Here is a 21609-nt window from a genome sequence, read left to right as displayed (position 1 = left end):
AAAACAGCATGATTGGGCTCATTGAGTTTGGGAAGAAAGCCCTGTGTATAGACTTGGCATATTGCAAGCATATGTGTAGATCTGTTTTCTTAGAAATAAGTGACTACATAAGGGTGTTTTACTGAGAGTAGCACTTAATTTATGAGTATTTAAACTATCAGAATGTCTTAGTCCTTTTAGTCCTTTAGTAATTCTTTCATTTTTTCACTTAACAAATATTTATGTATTGACCTGCTACTTTGGATCAGTCAGTCGTTGCCAGGCACTGAGAATTAAGGGTCCTATGCTCCTCAAGTTTTCCTTCGGATAAGAGGACAATGAAAACAAGTGAATAGACAAATACAGTAGTCTAGTCCCTCCTTACCCACAGCAGATACATTCCAAGACCCCCCAGTGGATGCCTGAAAACACAGATAGTACTGAACCCTATATACACTGTTTTTTCCTATACAGGCATACCTATGATAACGTTTAATCCATAAATCAGACATAGTAAGAGATTAACAACAATAACAAATAATAAAATAGAACAATTATAGCACTATATTATATGTTATGTGAATGTGGTCTCTCTCTCTCTGTCTCTCTCTCTCTCTCTCTCTCTCTCTCTCTCTCTCTCTCAAAATATCTTACTGTACTGCACTCACCCTTCTTGTGAAGATGGATTAACTGCAGGTGACTGAAACCATAGAAAGTGAAACCATGGGTAAGGGGGGAGCTACTGGATACCAGGTATTAGAACTTGTGATATGTGCTGTAAAGGAAACAAATAGTGTGTACGCAGGCACAGGTGTGTGTGTATGTGTGTGTAAACGAGTATTTACAAAAGGTGGTCAGGTAGAGGCAAATCATGGAAATAGGGGAGGAAAAGAATTTCAGGAAGAAAACAGAATATTTACTTACTATATCCAAAAGATAACTCTTCCTAGACAAAAGTAGTATATAATTATCTAAATAGGGGCTTGGCAAATTCCGCCTGCCATCTGTCTTTATAAATAAAATTTTAGTCCTGTTTTTGTAAATAAAGTGTTCTTGGATCAGAGCCATGCCTGTTCTTTTACATCTTGTTAATGGCTTTTCTCACACGACAGCAGCAAAGCTTTATAGTTGCAACAAAGACCCTGTGGCCCACAAAGCTGAAAATATTTACTATCTGGCTATTTACAGAGACAGTTTACCAACCCCTGATCTAAATCCCCAATTTGAATAATTATTACATGTGTGGTCTTTTTCATTCTGTTGTCTTTAGCCTTGTGAGGTCAAACCATCAGGGTACAGAAGCTCTGCTAAAATGTGTCAAGTGATGATTGTTTATGTTTATTGAGTGAAATTATGTCCCAGGCACTCTTTTAAGCACTTTACGTGAATTGCATTATACTTAGTCTTCACAGTAGCCCTATTCGGTGGGTGCTATTATCAGTTCAGCCTGTAGATGAGGGAACCGAGACACAGAGAAGTTAAATAACTCACTTGATGTCATATAGCAAGTAAGAAGTGGCATCAAGAGTCAAAACCAGACCGCCTGAGTCGTAAACATTATCCTAAACTGCCTTCGTAATTGAAAATTCTGCAACTCCACCACCATAAGACGCCCCACTGGTTAAAAGTGACTATCAATTCCTAATTTGCACAAGTAAACAAACATCTTGCACCAAAGAATTTAGAACTTGCTTAGGAGGGGAATTTTACAGTTGTTCCTTGCTTAGCATTCAGGATGTAAGGAAGGGTTCCAAGTCATTTTCTCTTAAATTTCATTGAGAAGCATTGGGTAAATAATACGTGCTTTCAGGAGTGCCCCTGCTCACACTGGAAATCCAGACTATTTCTTCAATTACCCAAATGTGCTCACTATTAGATGTACTAGATAATTGTGCAACCTTCTCCCTTGTTTTGGCTGTAAGACAAGCCACTAGAACCAATACCAGCCTTCCTTTTCTATCCATTTCTTGAGAACCCAATGTAACTTCAGCATCCCCTTCCCAGATTGCCTTGTGATTTCCACTAAAATTCTAGGTATACTTGGAACACCCATGTGTAAACTCACCTGAAAAATCTACTTCCAAAGCCTAAATTCTGTGATGTTCAATTCAACCTAGGCTCCTAGCGGCCTTAATCCTGAAACTGTGTGTGCCAATCTCTATGAAAGATATCTGGATTTCTAGATTTTTTTTTTTTTGCCAGCCCATTTGCTTCTGAAGAGATTTCCCACAGGTTGGTATAAGCTTCCACAAATTGCTTGTGCTTAAACACTTACACACCCAATGAAAACAATGAACATTATAAGGTATTGCCATTTTTTCCAAGTCCAAGTATGAGCTATGAATAGTTACTGAGTAACCACAAAGTGCTGGACAGTACCTAATCACACAGTGGACAGACCCTTGTCCTTATGGAATGACAGGCATATGCACCAGTAAAGAGAAAATAAACACACAATGTAATGGGTGTTATAATGAACAAAGTGTAGGATCATAGAACAGTCCAGAGCTATGGCACCTGACTAGGGAATGGGGGTGGACGGCTCCCTAATGGATAGATTTAGAAGGTCAAATTTATCAGTCTTGGAGTGTGGGGAAGCAGAGGATTGGAACTAAGGAGTCAAGGAGGACATCTGGTTTCATCACAAAAATTTTGTTGAATTATTAGCCTTTTCTCAGTATATGTTTCTACATACATCTGAAATGGATACTCATGCACTCCAATTAACACACATTCTGTAATTTTTCATGGATGCTATTGTGTTTCAAGATAGCAATAGAATCAATCCAGCTTCACTTTGCTAGTAACCAGCTGTGAGATCTTGGACAAATAACTGAACTTTACACAGCCTCAGTCTTTTCATCTTCATAAGGATTTTGAACAAAATAATTTTTCTGGTTCCTTCCACTTCTGAAATTCTACCTTTTTAAGTCCTGCCCTTTTCATAATGTTTTCCTAATCTCCATGGCTTCGTGTGGCATTTCCCAATTTTCAGCCTGAGCATGGTGTATCTGTTAGAATCGTATTAGGCTGTATGTCACCTCAAATCTGACTGACCAGGAACTGAAGCAAATTAGGGGTTTTCTTTTTCTCAGGTATTAAGGAGTCCAAAGGTAGGATATCTATGGTTGATGAAGTAACCAGACAATGGCCTCAGAGACCCACGTTCCTTCAATCTTTCTTCTTAGCCACCCATGTTCCCAAGACAGCTGCTCCCTCTCCAGCTTTAAGTCTGTGCTCTAAGCAAGAAGAAGGGACAGCAAAAGGGGCAAAAGTCAAGGGCTCGATGAGCCAGCTTTCTTTGACAAAGCTTTCCCAGAAGTTCTTAGTAGCATTTGCTTAAATCTCATTGGTCAAAACTGTGTCACATGGCCACCCTAGGTGTAGCGGTGGCTGGGAAATTCTCTTCTCTTTGGTTGGGTACACTGATGCACTGAACAGAATGAGGGCTGTGTTCATAAGAAAGGGAGAAAGGATATTGGATAAGCAAATTGCATCATTTGGGTAGTCAGATGTAGTATTCAAAATATTTTAAAACAGGTCTGTCTTAGCCACTGACCAATCAGAGCAGATGCTGGCCAGCAGGCTGCAGCAGTACATCCCAGCTAAAGGGCAGCCCTCATGTTTTTCTGCTCGCCATTATAGTCGTTGCATGTAGTTTTTATCCCTCCCCCACCCCACATAATAAAGCTTAAGTCCATCAAAGACAGGACTGTACTTTGCATATATTCTTTCCAGTCCCCAGAAAAGCGACATTTACTGGAATAAGTGTTCACTTTTGTTGAAAGGAGTTGAATTATTCATATTATAATCCAAGGATGAGACAACCAGGCAAAGAAGCGTTCAAGTTATTACCTATTGTGTTTCCTCAGGAATGAATGAGTCCTATGAATGATAACTGTATAATCCTAAATGCCACAGTACAATTGATTATAAAATTGGCAGGTGGATATAGACTTTGAAGGTTGTTCAAATCTCGTACAACTTTTCAAAAGGATTATTATAGACGTTGAAAAAAGTATTGCCTGAAGTGAAAAGCTTCAGGCATAATAGAGGTTCAGAAGACCTTTCTCTTCATTTATTACATTGAATAGAACTAATAAGGAGCCACCCACCACCCTGTTAGTGTAAAGAATCAAAAGTAGTTCCTTAAAGAGTTGCATCTGGTTCTTCCAGTCTATAACACACCGAATAGTGTATTATTTCTTTTCACTCAAATCTTGAGTAACTATAATGCTCACAGTTTGGGATGGAGCTTTTTACTTAGTTTAATTTTCTTATAAGCTTGAGATTACCACAAAAGATTCATGTATCTATGCTTACAGTTTTTTGTGTTTTTTTTAAGTTTCATATTTAATATTCATGGTTTAATTTTCACCAATTTAAATTTTTTGTCAGTGCTTTTATTTTTTCTGCTTTACTAATTTTTAAATGATATTTCAATTTCTATGCATTTTTTTCATTGGTTTTAATTCTCCAGTTTATTCTTCACTCCATATGTTTTTGGAAATGCAATACAAGTATGTCCAAAATTATTTGGAAAATTAATGGGCTACCAAGATAAAAAATATATATGTAATATCCAGTTTCCAAATTGGTGTTGGCAAGACCTAACTTTGAATCATCATTTCCATTAAAAACCTCTAAAATCCAAATTATCCTATGACATAACAAAGGTTAGACTATAACAGGTATTTTGTTTCATTACTTTAACCTCTTTTAACATTTGAGGCATGTACATATATCTGTGGTCGTCTAAGGAAATCGCTTTTTATTTTTATGTTCCTACCTGACTAACTTTATTAATAAAGTATCATGGTTTATCCTTCTTAACCATACATCTTCAATTCTAAGATAAGCTTTCTTTAATAAGTTTTCTTATCTTTGAAATTGGGATACATCTTTGAATTGGGGACAGATCGTGATTTAATTGGAATTCTTTTTTCTTGTTTGTAAATAAAATAATGGTAGTAAACAAAATAATTGATAGCTTCTCAAATGAGTTGAAATACAGCAACCTCCAACAGTAACAGTGTACTTTTAAGAATTCCTGAATGACCCCGGATCCTGCTCTAAATCATACAATTATTTTGGTCTGGTGTCATATTATATCCTAAACAGAATGAAGTTTAAGTCTTTGAAAATAGGAAATAAGAGTAAGTACCTAGATATTTTCCTTTTGATTCTCTACACAGGATGTTTTTCTCAACTACAATTTTTTTATCTCACTGAATTATGCCTTGCAAATGACTAACAATACCAAAATATACATCCATTTTAAAGAGGTGTCCTATTTTCCATCAACTCCTAATCCTCTTCCACTCCTTCCCCAACAAAACAGCAAACAAATCGTAAATATGGAACTTCCTGGCTGCCCATCTACTCAATGAGACATCATGTGGATACCACGATAGCTTCTCTTTTTTCAATTGTGGTAAAATGCACATAATATAAAATGTACCATCTTAACCGTTTTAAAATGTACAGTTCAGTAGTGTTACATACGTTCACACTGTTGTGCAATCAATCTCCACAACTCTTTTCATCTTGCAAAACACACTACCGTGATATCTTTTAAAAGGCACTTCTCTGGTCTTCAGCTTTTAGATACACACACAGCCTTTATAGTTTTTGTCAGAACAGTTTCAAATAGTTCTAAGCCACAAGCCAAAGGTTTATGCCTAGCCCAGCCTACATTAGACTATTAAATTTTTAAACACTTTTTTCAAACTTTACTCTCTCCGTAAATGTATGTGAGCAAGTATAAATGGTGATTTTTAGTCTATAAAATGGGATTAAACATTTTAATATTTTACCCCTTTAATATTTCAAAATGTTTCCTCCTGGATGACTCCCACTAAAGAATGTGTTTTTCCATTAAAGGAGCTGACACATTACAGTAGCTGTTTCCATGTCTCTTTTCTTGTTGTGCCTTGTTGTTTAGTGATTGTATGCTTCTTTGAAGTCAGAGGATAGTCTTTCATGGTATGCACTCAAATGCATAGATGAATCAGATAACTGTATCTTTGTTGAAGGAGAGTGTTTTGAAATACCAGGGGTACCAAAAAAATGTTTGCAAGTGGAAAGTTTGGTCAACGTTACTCAAGCAGTAGTTCACCGTAATCAGAAGTGTATGGACCCTGATGGTAACCATTTTGAGCACCTCTTGTCATTGCAGAAGTCAAACGTGACTTGTATTCAGCTTTTGTTATCAGTATATATTACAATTTTAATGAGTATTAACAATTTTAATGCACTTTTCCTTTCTTAAAATGTTTATACATTTTTTTTTGGTACCCTCTGGATATGAACCAATAGAAAGACAGAATTGTGTCAGAAAATGGTTTTCTCACTGGATTTCTAGGAGTCCTAGACCTCTGTGCTGGTGCCTCCAGAGAGGACACAAGTTTCAAATGGGAGGCCAAGTGGATGGGGCTGATCGCACGCTCTTGCTTGTCCCCTTTCTTAAGCAAACAAGCTTATAGTGCAGTTCATTGGGAGTTTCCTGAGCCTGAGGTGATAATGTTGGAATTAAATAATAGTTTTGACTACGAAGAAAGCCTATGGCATCTCCATTCCTAAAGAGACAGGTTATAATGGAATGGGGATCAGAAGAATGGGTCCCTAATTCTACCATGCGTGTTACATGATTTTTCAAATCCTCAGGGTCCCTGTCTCTTGAGTAGTTGAACTGGGTGGTGGCCAAAATCCGTCATTACACACTAGCGTTCTATGAGATAAAAAAAAATAGGACATGTAGCTTTCTGTCTTGAGTAGATAGTAATAGAAGTTGATTATCTAAGGTTGCCTCCAACTAAATAATTTAGAGTCTAATTCACCAATTTGTTTCCTATATGGAATTGCAAAAATATAACCAGATCCATATCAGATGATACCAAGGAATTCTTATTAATTCTTTTAGATATGAAATAACACTATGGTTATGTAAGAATATGGTCACAATTGCTAGATATACACTCTGCAATAAGAAGGGGTAAAATAACATGATGTCTAGGATTTGCTTTTTTAAAAATAATGAAATAAAAGAATATATCCAGATCTCACAAGATGCCTTTTGTGCTGGCAACCTTTCTGAAAATGGAATGTATATGCTAGAAAAAGGAGTCAGGTGCCTGGAGTACACAGATGTTGATGGTCTTGAGTGTTCTGGACACAAAGCCAAAAGACTAGAAGCATTATAAGCCGCAAAAAGCTTTTCCTGAAGATCTGGGATGTGGAGGTTGAGTTTATTTACATTTTCCTTCTTCCATGTTAGATGGATAGATTGGTGAGCTGAAAACAACTTCCCCCGATGAATGTGGAAGCCCTGAGAGGTTTTAATGACTTTGTTGGGGATACATACCAATGATAACATCAAACTAGAATGAGGGTTGAAAGGTGAGTTTGTATAATTAGCTCTGTTCCATACCTCCTTCCACTCCTGCTAGGGAAGTACCAAAAGTACAAACATGCTTTTGGCTCCATGTATCCTGTGGAGTTTTTGCATCTGTCCAGTATCTGAGTCTCCTTAATTATTCTTAAGGCTCGTTCTAGTGGTTAGAACTCTCCTTTAAATGAAACTTCACAAGACCTCAAACTCAGAACACCATCCCTGGCTTCTTAGAGGACATTGACAACTGTCCCACTGGAAGAAGACATGGTACTGTGCTAGAACAGGACATGTGCTATTTACACTGATTAAAAATGCTATCAAATTTTAAGTTTGCTCATAAAAAGAGTATGAATCGGTCACAGAACAGTGTTTATGAAAGCACACCCAGCCTGCTCGGACACAAACCGCTGGTGTTAGTTTCTTAGGGCTGCCTTAACGAAGTTCCACAGCTGGTGGCTTAAAACAACAGAAATGTATTATCTCACAGTTCTGGAGGCTACAAATCTGGGATCAAGGTGTCAACAGTGCCATATTCCCTCTCAGGGTCTGGATGGCATTGATCCTTGCCTCTTTCTAGCTTCGAGTGATGGCTGTCAGTCCTTGGCATTCCTTGGCTTGCAGCTGCATCTGCCTATGTCATCACATGTCATTCTCCCTGTGTGTCTCTTCTCTACTTCTTATAAGGACACCTGTCACAGTGAGTTAGGTTCTACCTTACCAGTATGATGTCATCTTAACTAATTCCATCTTCAGTGATCCTATTTCCAAATAAGGTCACATGCCGAGTATATGGGGGACTTTAACATCTCTTTTTGAGGGGACATGATTCTACTCATAACACCAAAACAAATGACATTATGAGAAGGTTTCCATTTGTGTTATCTATTGTGGTTAGGTTACTGAATTTACACAATTTTAGAGCTGAAAAATCCACTTCTGTCTGGAAAGTGATTTTTGGCAAGAAGGATGGAGAGAACAGCCCAAGCTCCATGGCCTAAGCCAGCTCCTTCAGAAACACATATGCTATCCTGTGAGACATGCTCCACAGACTCCCAGTGACAGGATGCTGCCAACCTGAGATGGCAGTGTAGATTCAAGCTGGCAGTGCTAAGGGCTGCTCAGGATTCATGGCTCACACCCTGGAGCTTGCCCTTGCTATGTTGCCCTTACCTCCTCCATCCTTCCCCCTCTGCCTGGCTCATTTGTTCTGCTTTGCTGAAATCACAGCTGCTTTTGAATCTAGCCATTTTGATTCTGTTGCAGGTAAGCTGGAAACCAATTCAAGCCAAATCAAACAAATCCAACCACCATCATAAGAAAGTTATCCAATTGTTATTGTTATTAATTTTTCCAATGGGGGAAGGGACAGTAAGGGCCTGTATATCACAAGGTACATATTCATCTCCCTAAAGAGTCAGCTTCCCAAGGTGTCATCAGCAAACAGCTTGGTGTTCATCACAGCTGCACAGACTGGTCATTGAGGATGTTCAGAGCCAGAAACAAACCCTACCAGGCCCCTTGGTAAATCTAGCAAGCTCTGGGCTGTCACCCACTGCATTCTGAAGCAAGCATCCAAACTGCCTAGCCTGTGGCTTGCCCGGAGTAAGTCGCAGGGCTTCTTGGATTCTGGGCAGATTTCCTGGTGCCACAAACTCTCTTTTCTCTCTCTCTCTCTCTCTGGGTGAGGGTCAGGTCCTCTGGAAGGTGAGGGGACAGTGAAAGTGTGTTTGTAGAATCCAAGCTGTGGATTCTGTGCTCACTCTCACCCCACTGCTTTGGCACTTTACCTGCCTTCTGGGGTAGGTACGGGGAAAGTGGAGTACAATACTGTCACTGGCAGAGGATGGGTGGTAAAGGGAAAAGGAAAAAAAGGAAGGGGAAATAATTGTCAAAGGGGTGAAAAAACAACAGTGGGTAAAATGATCGAGACATATTTAGATGATGAAAGAATGACCGAATGATAGAGGGAGTGGATTTATTCAAGATATTGGACTCCTTCCAGATTTTAGGGCCCCCTCCTATCTTAAAACCAGTTGAGCCCCAACTCCCCATTTGCCATAGCTGATACCTGATCTTTGTGTATAAATCCTTCCTAACCTGATTGGACCAGAGACTCACAATGTAGAGAAAGGGTTTGGTCAGAGGTGCACAGCCTCGCCGTGGCTCATCTCCTGGCAGCTCGTTTAGGCAGACAGGAAGGACGAGTGGAGAACAAGACTCTCTCAATATTTAGAAACTGGATTGGGATTTCCATTCAAAGGATACAATTTTGCCGTCCAGTTATTTGCTTGTACAGTAAATGGAGCAAATCAAGAACACTAAGAAAAGAGCTTTTTTCTCTTAATGCCTAAATGCCAATCATAATTTTTCAGAGTTCTCTCCATTGGCACCCCAGTTCCAGTCTAACTGCTATTGTAGCGCAAACGTATTGAAAAAACGAAAGAAAAAAAAAAAAGCTGCCTGTATTTCCACCACTGCCATCCAGAAGGAAAAGACTGGGACACCATCTTTTTCTTTCCCCCACCAGTTTCTGTCTATAATGCTTTGTATTCATTAATGATTGGCTCTGATTCCCTTTGCAATCTGGAGCCACAGAGGATCTGTTCCGGGTGAGCCCTGACTTGGAACACTGGGTCCTTGGCGACGAGGTTTTCGAAGGGACAAAAAGAGAATACAAGGAAGGGGACAAAGATGAAGGCAGATTTGAAGGTTTGACCTGAAAGTTGTACTTAAGAAATGGAGAATGTTCCACTGTGTATATGTACCACATCTTCTTTATCCAATCATCTATTAAGGAACACTTTGGTTGTTTCCATGTATGGGCTACTGTGAATAAAGCTGTAATGGACATAAGGGTACCTATATCTTTACAGATAAATATTTTCAGATTTATGGGGTAGATACCCAGAAGAGGGATTTCTGGGTCAGATGGTGATTCTATTCTTCATTTTTCATTTTCATACTGTTTTCCATAGTGGCTGCCCCAATTTACATTCCCACCAGCAGTGTTTGGGGTTCCTTTTTCTCCACAGCCTCTCCAACATTTGTTATTACTTGTGTTGTTGATGACAGCTATTCTAACTGGTGTGCGGTATCATCTCATTATGGTACAAATACACAATGGAATACTACTCAGTCATAAGACAAGATGAAATACTGCCATTTGCGACATGGATGGATATTGAGATTATCATGCTAAGCAAAATAAGCCACACAGAAAAAGTTGAAAACCATATTGAAAGCGACAAACAAACAAAACCTCATAGACACAGACAACAGATTGGTGGTTACCAGAGAGTAAGGGGAAGGGGGGAGGAAGAAGAGGGTAAAGTGATCAGATATATATGGTGATAGAAGGAAATTTGACTTTGGAAGGTGAACACGCAATGCAATATATAGATGATGTACTGTAGAATTGTAGACTTGAAACCTATATAATTTTATTAACCAATGTTACCCCAATACATTTAATTAAAAAAAGAATAAATAGAAATTAGGTGGATGAAGGAGACGTTATAAATTAGGAATATATGGGAGTCCAAAATATTATGTGATCAGAATGGAAATAAAGTACTTCAAACCTACAACCTCCAGGGCATTGGAGGGCATTACGGACTGCTACTACAGGAAGTAAGACTCCTGGGGCAAAGGACACGAGATCTAGAAGATAAAAATCCTAAAAAAAAGATTAGAGCAAAAATCCTAATAAAAGATTTCTCTGACAGGAAGGAAGGAAGGAAGGAAGGAAGGAAGGAAGGAAGGAAGGAAGGAAGGAAGGAAGGAAGAGCGAGAGCGAGAGCGAGAGCGAAAGACAGAAAGAAATCGATCCAGTTTTTTTCTGGACTCTGACTTCCCAGCAGTTGAATATTTTACAGGTAAAGAGTGAGGACAAGATTAATTATCAAGGCTCCTGTGGGGTAGAGGCAGGGGACAGGGGAATAAATGCTTTCCTATTCATCATTGTTTATTCAAAAAGCGTGCTGCTCAAAATGAGGGCTGCTGAACATGAAAGAGTATCTGGTATCATTTATGCAAGTAAGTCAGGGAAATAACATACTAACATTTTTTAAACAGTTTTATTGTGAGGTAATTTACATACCATAAACTCCACTTGTTTTAAAGTATATTTACGGTGGTTTTAGTACATTTACACAATTGTGCAACTATCATCATAGTCTAATTTTAAAACATTTCATCACCCCAAGAAGGAAATTAGTGCACATTAACGGTTAGTCCCCATTTTCGTGTTTCCCTACTCCCCACCTCTAGCAGCATTAATCTACTTTCTGTCTCTGTAGATTTGCCTTTTCTGAACAATTCATATAAATGGAATCATACTACAGTATATGTGGTCTTTTGTGACTGGCTTCTTTCAATGAGGATAATGTTTTTGAGGTTTGTCCATGTTGTAGCACGTATCAGTACTTTATTCTTTTCTCTTGCCAAACAAGATTCCATACTAAGGATGTACCACATTTTGTTTATTCAGTCATCAGTTGATGGACAACACACTAGCATTTTAATCATAAGAGCAAATTGCCATAACCTCTGCAATCTGAGTTGAATACCTTTTTAGCTATAGGTATGAGTTGTTAATACAGTTTCTGATGTAATAGCTTAGATTTAAGGGAATTTAGGATTGGTAGCAAAAGTCGTTTCTATTTAAGTATGCAGAGAATGGATGTTTGTGGAATGACCTAATGATAATAGCATAATAAGGTCATGATATTTATATTTGTGTTTTTCAATTATCTATATAGAGTAGATCTATATTTAAGAGTGTTCACTCCTCCTTTCTAATGAAATAACTTCACAACATACGAATTTTTTTTAATGTCATGCACATGGAGTGTAACACCTGCCTTTGTGTGTTCAGCCAACAAGTTCACAGCTGAGCTCTATAGCTGGTCTGCTAGGTATCTGCTGGCTGCGCTGTCCTGTATGTTGTGTCACCTTTTGTCTTTCCTTGCTTCTGGCTGAGGTATGAATGAGGAAGCATGGGAAAGAGGAGGGACAGGGAGAAGAGAGGGTTCCACTGGTCTTAGCTATCACCCTGGGATCCGTATCCAAGCCGTGCTTACTCAAGGTGGCAAATCATTTGCTGACCACTCTTCTTTCATGAGGAGTAGTGGCCAGGCTGAGGGCTCTGGAGTCCTGGCATGGCTGTTTCCTATCTTTGGGATGTTGAGCAAGTCCTTAAGCTGTCTCTCTTTTTCTCATCAGCAAAGTGAAGATGATAATAGTTCCTGTTTCCTAAAGATGCTTTCAGGATTCCCCTAATTATTAGCACATCACAAATGTGCAATCAATGTGAACTGTTAATATCATCAGCATGCGTTAATTACTTTGCTATTTCCTGGAGGCTTTGCATGGAATCCTTACAACAATCCATTGAGGAAGCTAAAGGCATTCCTACTTTTCAGCTGGAGAAAATGAGTCTCAAGGAACTTATGTGTCTTCCTCAAGGTCACATGGCTAGAAAGTGGCACAAATCATATACATATGATTTGGTCTGGTTCAAAATCCTTTAAACTTAAGCCACTGGACCATGCTGCTTACATGCAATGAATCATCCTAGCCAGTATATAGCCAAATTAACACACACAAATTTGTTTTAAGAAAAATGAATGATTGATGCAGTGGGGACACTTTGGAAAATGATGTCACCAAAACCTATGAGGAGCAAACACAAGTAAGGGCCTGTGACGAAGCTGGTGGAACAATTATGGGCTTAAAGAATCTCAAAGTAAAGCAAGTCATCTGGTTAGACACTATGTCCTCCTGGTTCTGGGGAGCCAGACCCCTTAGTTAATGGGAACTAAAGAAATTCACCGTGCCACTCTCAGGCTAAAGAAGGTACACTGACTCGTCTCCGTCAACTAGGGAATTAGTCTATTGCGCTCAGGTTGATATATCAGTTCTCAACTTAATGGTTTAAGATGTTGCCATTACCATCACCATCACCCACCAACAGCACTTTTAAAATAGCCTTGGGAACAAAAGAGTAAATACAAGCACACTTTCTCATTTTCCAAGTTCAACTACCCTGAAAAAAGGCAACATCTGATAGTCAAACAAACAATTGGATTAAAAAACAGAAGTGTCAGCACTGACATATGCTAGTTATTTGCTACTCCACGGGGTTATTAGTATTAGCTGTATTGCCACAAGATGTGAAGAAAACTGTTCAAGGGCCAGAGACAAATGGCATTTAGATGGTCCCCGACTGGCTGAAATAACAGGAAAACTAAAACAGATTTTCCGAGTATTCCCCTATACACAGTCTCCCGGATTATGCAATGTAAAATAGGAACAATTTTGGCTACTAATCCTAAATAATCCTAAGCCTTGGATACTAAAACCAAGAAATATTTCTTCTCTTATGTTTCTAGGTAAAAAGGTGTTCTCCATTCAGATGCCTACAATCCAAACAATCTGCTGTTTTAATTAAAAGAGTGTGTTCTTTCCCCACTTACAGTATTAGTGGTTTCACATGCTTAAAGAATCTTTTCATAAACTCCCTCATGGGGATTTAGACATCAGAATAAAGGTAATATTTTAAGAATGTTCTTAGCATTGCAATCACCTGGGGATTATTTTTTTAAACCATTTCTTGAGAATTTTGGACAATGTGTTTTCATCATTGGGAGGTTGTTTTTAATTGTCCTTTTAATTTGGATTGTAACCCAATTTGTAGATTGTAACGCAGCTTGTAGAAGCTACAAACTTCTCCAGGAAGGTAGATTTACAACTTGTGGTCTCTGAGCCAAAATCAGCAGAAAGCTACTTTTCTCAGGTCCCGTCCTAGTGGCCACCTCATCCCCATGGGTGCCCTGGTCAAGATGCTCATTGGTCAATTTATGCAGACTCACATTCCACTGTGGTTATTCAGTAGACTGGAACGACCACTCTGCTTTTAAGTGGTCCCAGTTTGGTGCTGTCATGTTTGCAAAATTCAGCTCTAAACGCGACCCTTCCCTGCGAGTCAATCAAGGAGAACTGGACTTTGGTTCTCTTTAAATTATCAGTAGTACTCTTCATTTACTGTCTCCTCATTCCCAAAAGGATCTGAAGTATTCTGATTTACATATGGCTCTGCTATACTGTGACTTTGGGCAGGTGATGATAATGATAAAACTTCTAACCTTTCCCAGTGTTTCGCTGTTCCAAAGCACTTCCATATACCTTTCTTGTAAAAGTTATTACTCTCAGAGAATATCGACTGACCCATAAAGTTAGCAGGTGGAAAACACTTTGTAAAATAAGGGCACTGGACAAACGCAAGGGTAACCTCGTGAACCTATGTACTGGCAGGACTAGAGTTTCAATGAGTTTGGTCCAGCTTTGTTTTCAACGCTGGCCTCCAGAGAAGTTCCCATCCTGGATATCTGTCAAGAATGGGAGGTCAGAAATGCCAAGACCAGGAGGTCGGGCTGGATATTCTGCCAAGGAGTCATACAAGGAACTTCTTAGAAAGAAATAAATTGAGAATTTGGCCTGAGTATCAGTAGTTGGAAAAGGGCCTTGCGTTTTCCCAGCCAGTGATGGCAGGAATATCTAAACTCTGGAGTAGGTTATAGACTACAGCTTACATTGTCAGCCTCCAGTCTCCAAAAATCATAGCATTTCAGAGTTGCAAGTCCCTTTACTGGTCTTCCAGTCCTGATCCAAGTCTCTAACCCCTCCAGGGTTTCGGGGCATAATCACCATTAAAAAAATTATTCTTCCTCTTGAGTCCAGGCCTTCTGACTTATAACATGACCCAGTCATTATAATTCTACCCAGTAATGGGCAAGTGGAATGTTCAGTGAGGCACTTGTCTACTTCTTATTGAACTCAAATTTGCCTCCATATAATTTCCTCCAGTTAGAGGATTTCTCTTCTTGCGCCTTTGGATCACTTTCTCAGTGATCACAACAGGCTTGAATGGTTTCCGAGACTAGACACAAAGCCCCTAAGAGTTGGCACATCTTCCTTTCTACTCTCAACTTCTCCTTGTCTTCTGTGTCTCCTAGATCTCTTCTTTTTTGCGCCCAGTTCTCTTATAATACTTCTGGAAATTATGCATAAACTCTACACAGAAGCCAGAGGGTTCTACTGGAAATAGTAGAGAAATTTGGTTCAAGCCTGGACAAATTGCCACTTTTAAAGCTTCAGAATAAATATTATTTACCTAATGGGAGTGGGAGAGTATAATGATAGAATATAAGTGAATATTCATCATAGATTGTAATGTACTATAAAGCCACTGAATATTTTAATGTTAAGTTCTAAAATCCCTCACGCTCCTTGTTTTACACTAGAGGACATTAAACAGAGAAGAAAAGTGTCATGTCCAAGGAACACAGAATCAGTTAGGGGCAAAGCTAGAAACAAAACCAGATTTTCCAACTCTCAATCCCTTGCCCACTCTACTGCCTTTCTGTTGAACAACAAAATCAATAAAATCATCCATGCACAGACCCTAAATAGTACCCAGCACATATTAGGTGTTCCATAATTAGTGGCTGAAGAAATATATGTGTAAACAAAGGAATGAATGACTAGTACTTGTTTCCAATGATGACGTTTTATAGTTTCCCTCCAAATGTCATTATGTTTTTCATCATTTTGGTCTCTGTTAAAGAACTTAATTCTCAAAATGTACTTGTCAACATTAAATGAGACGATGCATTAACGTGCTTAGAAACAGTGTCTGGTCGTCAGAAAGTGTTAACTAATTATTGCCTTTCTCTGTTTTCCAGCCATTTTTCTAAATAAGAGTATCCTGATGCTCTAAGGACTCACTAACCTAAAAATCACTTTTCAATCTACTAATGAAAGGAATTCTGGAACTGCAAACTTGTTACGACTATTTGTCTGTTTCCTATCCTGTGCCTTTAACTAGGCCATCCACTCCAAACCCCTTGTTATTGGCACCCAAAAAGATGCAGAAGTCCTGGATTCTTTCACTTCCTCCTCTGAACTTTCCTTAGCCCTTGCCCTTGGGGCTCTGTCTCCCATTCAGGACTTGCCTGTTGGACTTGACAATTTATTTTGCTTTAGCCTATTTAACTCTTAGCGCTCTGGTTCCCACCCTGTCAATTTCAATCTCAGTGAAGGTTTTATAATTTCCCACTGATTCCCTCCACTCCCTTGCCCCAATTTGGTGTGTTTGCCTGTGTCTTATAGCGGGTCAGACATCCTTCATATTGTAGCATTTGTTATAAATGCTGATTTTTAATATTTAGGGCTGGGAGATAGGCTTAGGCTCTTTATATTTTTATGTTCCAAGAAAAAGAGAAAAAGGGTTGTTTTCTTCTTTATTTTTGTGTTAACTGAACTGACTCTTTCCACCCCATTTCATCTGTTGATTCTGGCCTTCCAGTTTGCTGACGCTCAGATTAGACTTGCCCGTGAAGAGTGATTCCTGAGTGCTTTATCGGGCTGTTTTCACTTTGAGGGCTTCAAGTTGCTAGATATGATCTGTGTTAGTTGCCAGAATTCTTGAAGCTTCTCCTGAAACCCCTGAGTATCTGACAATTTGTCAAGACTGAAGACTAAACTTGGGCCAATGTCCCAAGTAAACAAGGAAGAGCTTTGGTAAATTCACTAATTAGAATTATACCTGAAGTTCCAGTGTGGACAAGAAATAGTTATTATCTTTTCAATCTGTGTCTTCTGATGAATTACCATTTGATATCTTCTCATTGTCAATCGTATACCTACCCCCACTCTGTTCCACCTACAGTGTGAGTTCCTCCGGAGCATAAACTTGGACTGTTCGTATTCACAGCTCTATCTTCAGTACCTGAAATAGTACTTGTCAACTAGCAGGCAACCAGTCAGTGTTCGTTGAATAGTGCATAAACAATTCACTATTGAATGAATGAATGAATGAATGAATGAATGAATGAATGAATGAAAAGCATAATAGAGTTGTGGCTGGACCACAACCTTTGGCATAGATATCCCAGTTCGAGTTTTGGTTATGCCACTTCTCAGCTATGAGACTGTTCTGAATTTCAATTTCTTCATCAATAAAATGGGGATAATAATAGTACTTACCTCATAGGTCTGGAGGGAGAATTAAATAAGATCGTGCACGTAGAGTTCTTAGCACACACAGCTGGCATGTTTTCAGAACTTGATCAATGTTCGCTATTATGTCTATTGTTTTCAGTGAATATCCTCAAATGTTGAAGCTTATTAGAAATAATGGAACCAATTTAATATGACTAGTAGTGATGACTATACTAAAGACACATTAACTTAATTAATCTGTCAGCAAGATTTTACTTAAGGAGCCAAACCGACAACATATGTATTGGTCACCCCATGTTTAAAACACTGAACTAGGCTTTTAGGAGTGGGCAGGCTGCAAGGATTGATGTGACACACTCCCTTACCCTCTAGGAACATAAACTACTATGCTTGTAGTACTAGCTGAGTATGCATAAGTATGAGCATTGTTACCTCCCACATTATCTGATTTCCTCCCTATGCTTTGCAGAAAGTTCTTCTACAGCACTCAGTCTTTCTTTGAACTCTTATGATGACAAGAAACCCACTATCTCCTGAAACAGCTCATTCTATTTAGGAACAGTTATCACCAGTAGAAAGAGCTTCCTTAAAATTAGCACTAATATACCTCTCTATGATTTCTACACATTGATCCAACTTCTGCCGTCTGAACACACCCAGAACAAATCCATTTTTCCCCTATGTCAGCAGAGTAAAGCCAGCAGGCCAAATCCAGCCCACCGTTTACGTTTGTAAATAAACTTGATTGGAACACTTCCAAGCCAATTCATTTATATGTTACTGGTGGCTGCTTTTCTACAATAGCAGAGCAGTTGCAACAGAGAACGTTTGGCTCACAAAGTCAAAAATATTTGCTATTTGACCCTTAAAGAAAAGTGTTTTGGCCTCTGCTCTCTATGACAGACCTTGGAACACGTAAAGACAACTAGCGTGTCTTCTCTTAAAGTGGGAAGTCCAGCACTGAGTCTACAACTCTGAGCGGCAGCTAATGGGGGCAGAATGGAGTAGCACTATTGCCTCTTGCTCTGGACACCATACTGCCCGATGTGCATAGAAGCCAATACTGTGGCACTGGCTTTCGAGAAAAGAAAAAACTTCATCTCCTTGTCTCCAGCAAGGAGACAGGAGGCAAGGCTCAAATCTGCCTCTCTGATCAAGAGTTTGGGACGAGTTTTACGGGGTTAGGGGGAACAGGCTGGTATGCGGAAGTGCTGGTAGGGCAAATTGCAATTGGAGTGTTTTTAGGATTTGACCATTTATGGTAAGATATGGTAAGAGGCTTCAGCACCAGATCTTCCTGGACAACGGACCCTTCACTTCTGAAAGGGTTCTAGCCTTCAGGGTCTGGTCATGTCCCAGTCCTTTGGCTCCGTGGCAGAGAGAAAGTTCAGTTCTGGGTGTAATTTACAACATTTTCTCCTCTGCACGTGCTTTGGCTGCATGACTTGTAATTTTGTTCTGTTGTTTCTGAAAGACAACATGGTATCTTGTAAGAAACAAGATAGGGACAGTTTGAGTTGGTTCTGCAGTTACATGACCAGAGATCATCAGGTTGGTGTTTGACTGACTCATAGTACTTGAGTGTATAAAGGACCAAATCTCTAAGTATTTTCTGTCCCCAGGAAATTCTGTTAAGCTGTGCCTCCTCACCCTGCATTGGTGAGCCTGGTGTTGGAAACTATGTACAAAAGTTTATATCTTTCCAGCCTGTCCAGAGCAATCCAAAAACAACTCAGTAATATTAGGTTAGTGCAAAAATAATTGCGGTTTAAAAGGTTAAAAATAAAGGCAAAAACCGAAATTACTCTTGCACCAACCTAATATATTCAAGGGTTGTGTCAGTCAGGGTCAGATAGGAAGAAGATGACATACTCAGGTAGGATTTTTAAGAGAATATAATAAAGACACCATTTACACACACCTGTGGGCAGGGTTGAGAGAACTGACAAGGGAATTTGTCACTACCCTCTCTGCATAAAACACAATTGGGGAGAGAACAATTTTGCTGGGACACTGTGATATCTGGAGCCATGGAAGAGGGGCTGCCCAACTGGAGCTGCAGTAGTTGAGACACAACTGCTGCCAGAACCAAACCACGAGGAAGGCAGGGAGGGAGGATACCACTTACTCTGATGTGCTTCTCTCCCACCCTCTGCCTACCATGGGTGGAACCCAACACAAAGCTGGAGGGCAAGAGAGCCACAGAAGTCAGCCCCACAGGGCACAGAGTGGGACCAAAAGTAGGTGCAGGATTTGGGGCAGAGAATGACAAGAGCTAAATGGTGTGCCAAGCATTTTTTAAATGCCAAATGAATAAACAGATGGATGAATGAAGTGAGCCCAAGGCCTGTCACTCAATGTTTGTTGAACTACAGAAATGAGCGAAAGGACCATGATCTCCTTTATGAGTATGTCCTCCTGCCCCAGAGTTCTCCCTGCTGCCACTCTGCATTCCAGACTTTCCACCCCCAATGCAGCCCTCATCCTGTGCTCCCCTCCCTCAGGACCCTTCCCCAGCCTCTGCTGACTCCTCAGGTATCCCCGCAAGAGTGTAAAACGAATCTGAATTTTATTAAGGAGATAGAGAGCAGAGCAGGAGTTGTTCTGAACAGAGCTAGGACATTATCAAAGAGAGGGCTTTAAGTCCTGAAATGATTCTCAGAATCGAAAATACATTCTGTAATGTTCAGAGTTTTTAAAATGTAAAATTCAGCATCACTGCATTCTATGGAGAAAAATTGGTGGTTTCTGAGAAAGCTGCCCAGACATTTGTGTTACAAGCTCTGGATTCGCCAGACACCGCGTTCCCTTGGGGCTAGCTGTCTTACCCTCAAGTGGCCCTCCTCAATCTCATAGGCTTTCGTTGCAAAGACGTCTGGGCTCTCCATTCATTATGCCAGTAGAGGAACCGTTGAGAAAGTGGAGTGTTGTGTGAGACATTCTCAATGGCATGGAGGCCCTGGGAGCAACCCTCAGCTTCCTGCCTGCCGCTTCCTCCTCCACCAGTTGACTCAGCTGAGTATAGAGAAAATTAGCCTCTATTCCTCAAGGGAAAATCTGGATTCTGGATTTTTTAAGACATAGACATTATTTGAAAGCATCGTTTGTTCTGCTTCTCTATTTAGATTATTTGTTTCTGCATGGAATGTGCAAAACAAACTTGGGCACTAAATTAGGAATTGCTGTCCATGTATCAAAACAAAGTTTTAAAAGTAACTGCAGACATACGAGCCCATTTTGTATTCAAGTACTGAAGTCATCTTTGTTCTAACTCAGATCTATGCTATCAGCAATTGTCACCTCATGCCTCACAGACCCAGGTCAGTCAGTCCCCAGAGTTTAAAATGGCTTATACAAAACCTAGAGCCAGGTACATTGGAAAGAGCAAGGTGGGAACCAAGATTCCTGATGGGTTCAGCCAAACGGATATAAGCCCCAAACCAACCACCCAGCGAATAGCGCTGTCCTCACCCAAAGTTATTCACATTTTGAAAAGCAGTCCTCTGCCAGGGCTCATATGAACCCATGAGATAGAATCAAACTTGTACTTTGAGTTGGGGTGGCCAAATTCCCAATTCAGCCATGGCTATGTCAGGATTTGTCAAGAAATTTCATTCAAGTTCTCCAGGACAAAATTTCATAAAATCTAATCCCAATTTGAATGACTGGCAACATTGGAGTAAGATTGGCATATCAGATAAAGTAATATATCAATGTTAATTATCTGATTTTAATCATTACACTGTATTTATGAAAGAGAATTCCCTTGTTCTTAAGAAACCAGGCTGAAATATTTAAGAGGCCTCATGATTTTTCCTGAATCATTCCCAAAGGATTCAGGAAAAATTAATAATTTCTGTATACAGCAAAGAAATAGAATGATAAATCAAATGTGGTAAAATACTAACAATTAGGGTATTTGGGTGAAGGGTCTATGGGATTTCCTTTTTTATTCTTTTTACAACTTTTCAATAACTTTGAAATGTCTTCATAAGGAAGTTGCCAGGAAACTAATTTCAATAAACTAGAGCTGTCTTATGCCTGCCACTGAAATGCAGTAATTTCAGTCACACTAGTGCTACAAAGTGAGTCAGAAATGGCGTCTCCTGTTTTGTCATCGTTGAACTGAAATGAGTCATTTCCTCTTTCAGCTAAAGAACTCTTCTATTCATGGAGGAGAACGCTAAGGATGCTTTCCAAATGAACCCTGAAGG

The 21609-nt window shown here is 39.5% G+C and overlaps 1 protein-coding gene across 5 annotated transcripts in view; it reads left to right on the top strand.

Moving 5' to 3' along the window:
• PRLR (prolactin receptor) overlaps positions 1-21609 on the top strand; it is a 140208-nt gene that overhangs the window by 84782 nt on the left and 33817 nt on the right. For 3 of the 5 annotated variants that reach the window (XM_033110512.1, XM_033110514.1, XM_033110513.1), the window contains one exon: positions 21547-21608. The exons of the other annotated variants lie outside the window; for them this stretch is intronic. The gene's annotated coding sequence lies outside the window, so the exon portion shown is untranslated. The remainder of the gene's footprint in view (positions 1-21546; position 21609) is intronic. 5 annotated transcript variants of the gene reach the window in all.

The sequence above is a fragment of the Rhinolophus ferrumequinum genome, chromosome 7 (genome assembly GCF_004115265.2).
Source record: "Rhinolophus ferrumequinum isolate MPI-CBG mRhiFer1 chromosome 7, mRhiFer1_v1.p, whole genome shotgun sequence".
Taxonomy (NCBI): Eukaryota; Metazoa; Chordata; class Mammalia; order Chiroptera; family Rhinolophidae; genus Rhinolophus; species Rhinolophus ferrumequinum.
This window is presented reverse-complemented; position numbering and strand designations above follow the sequence as displayed.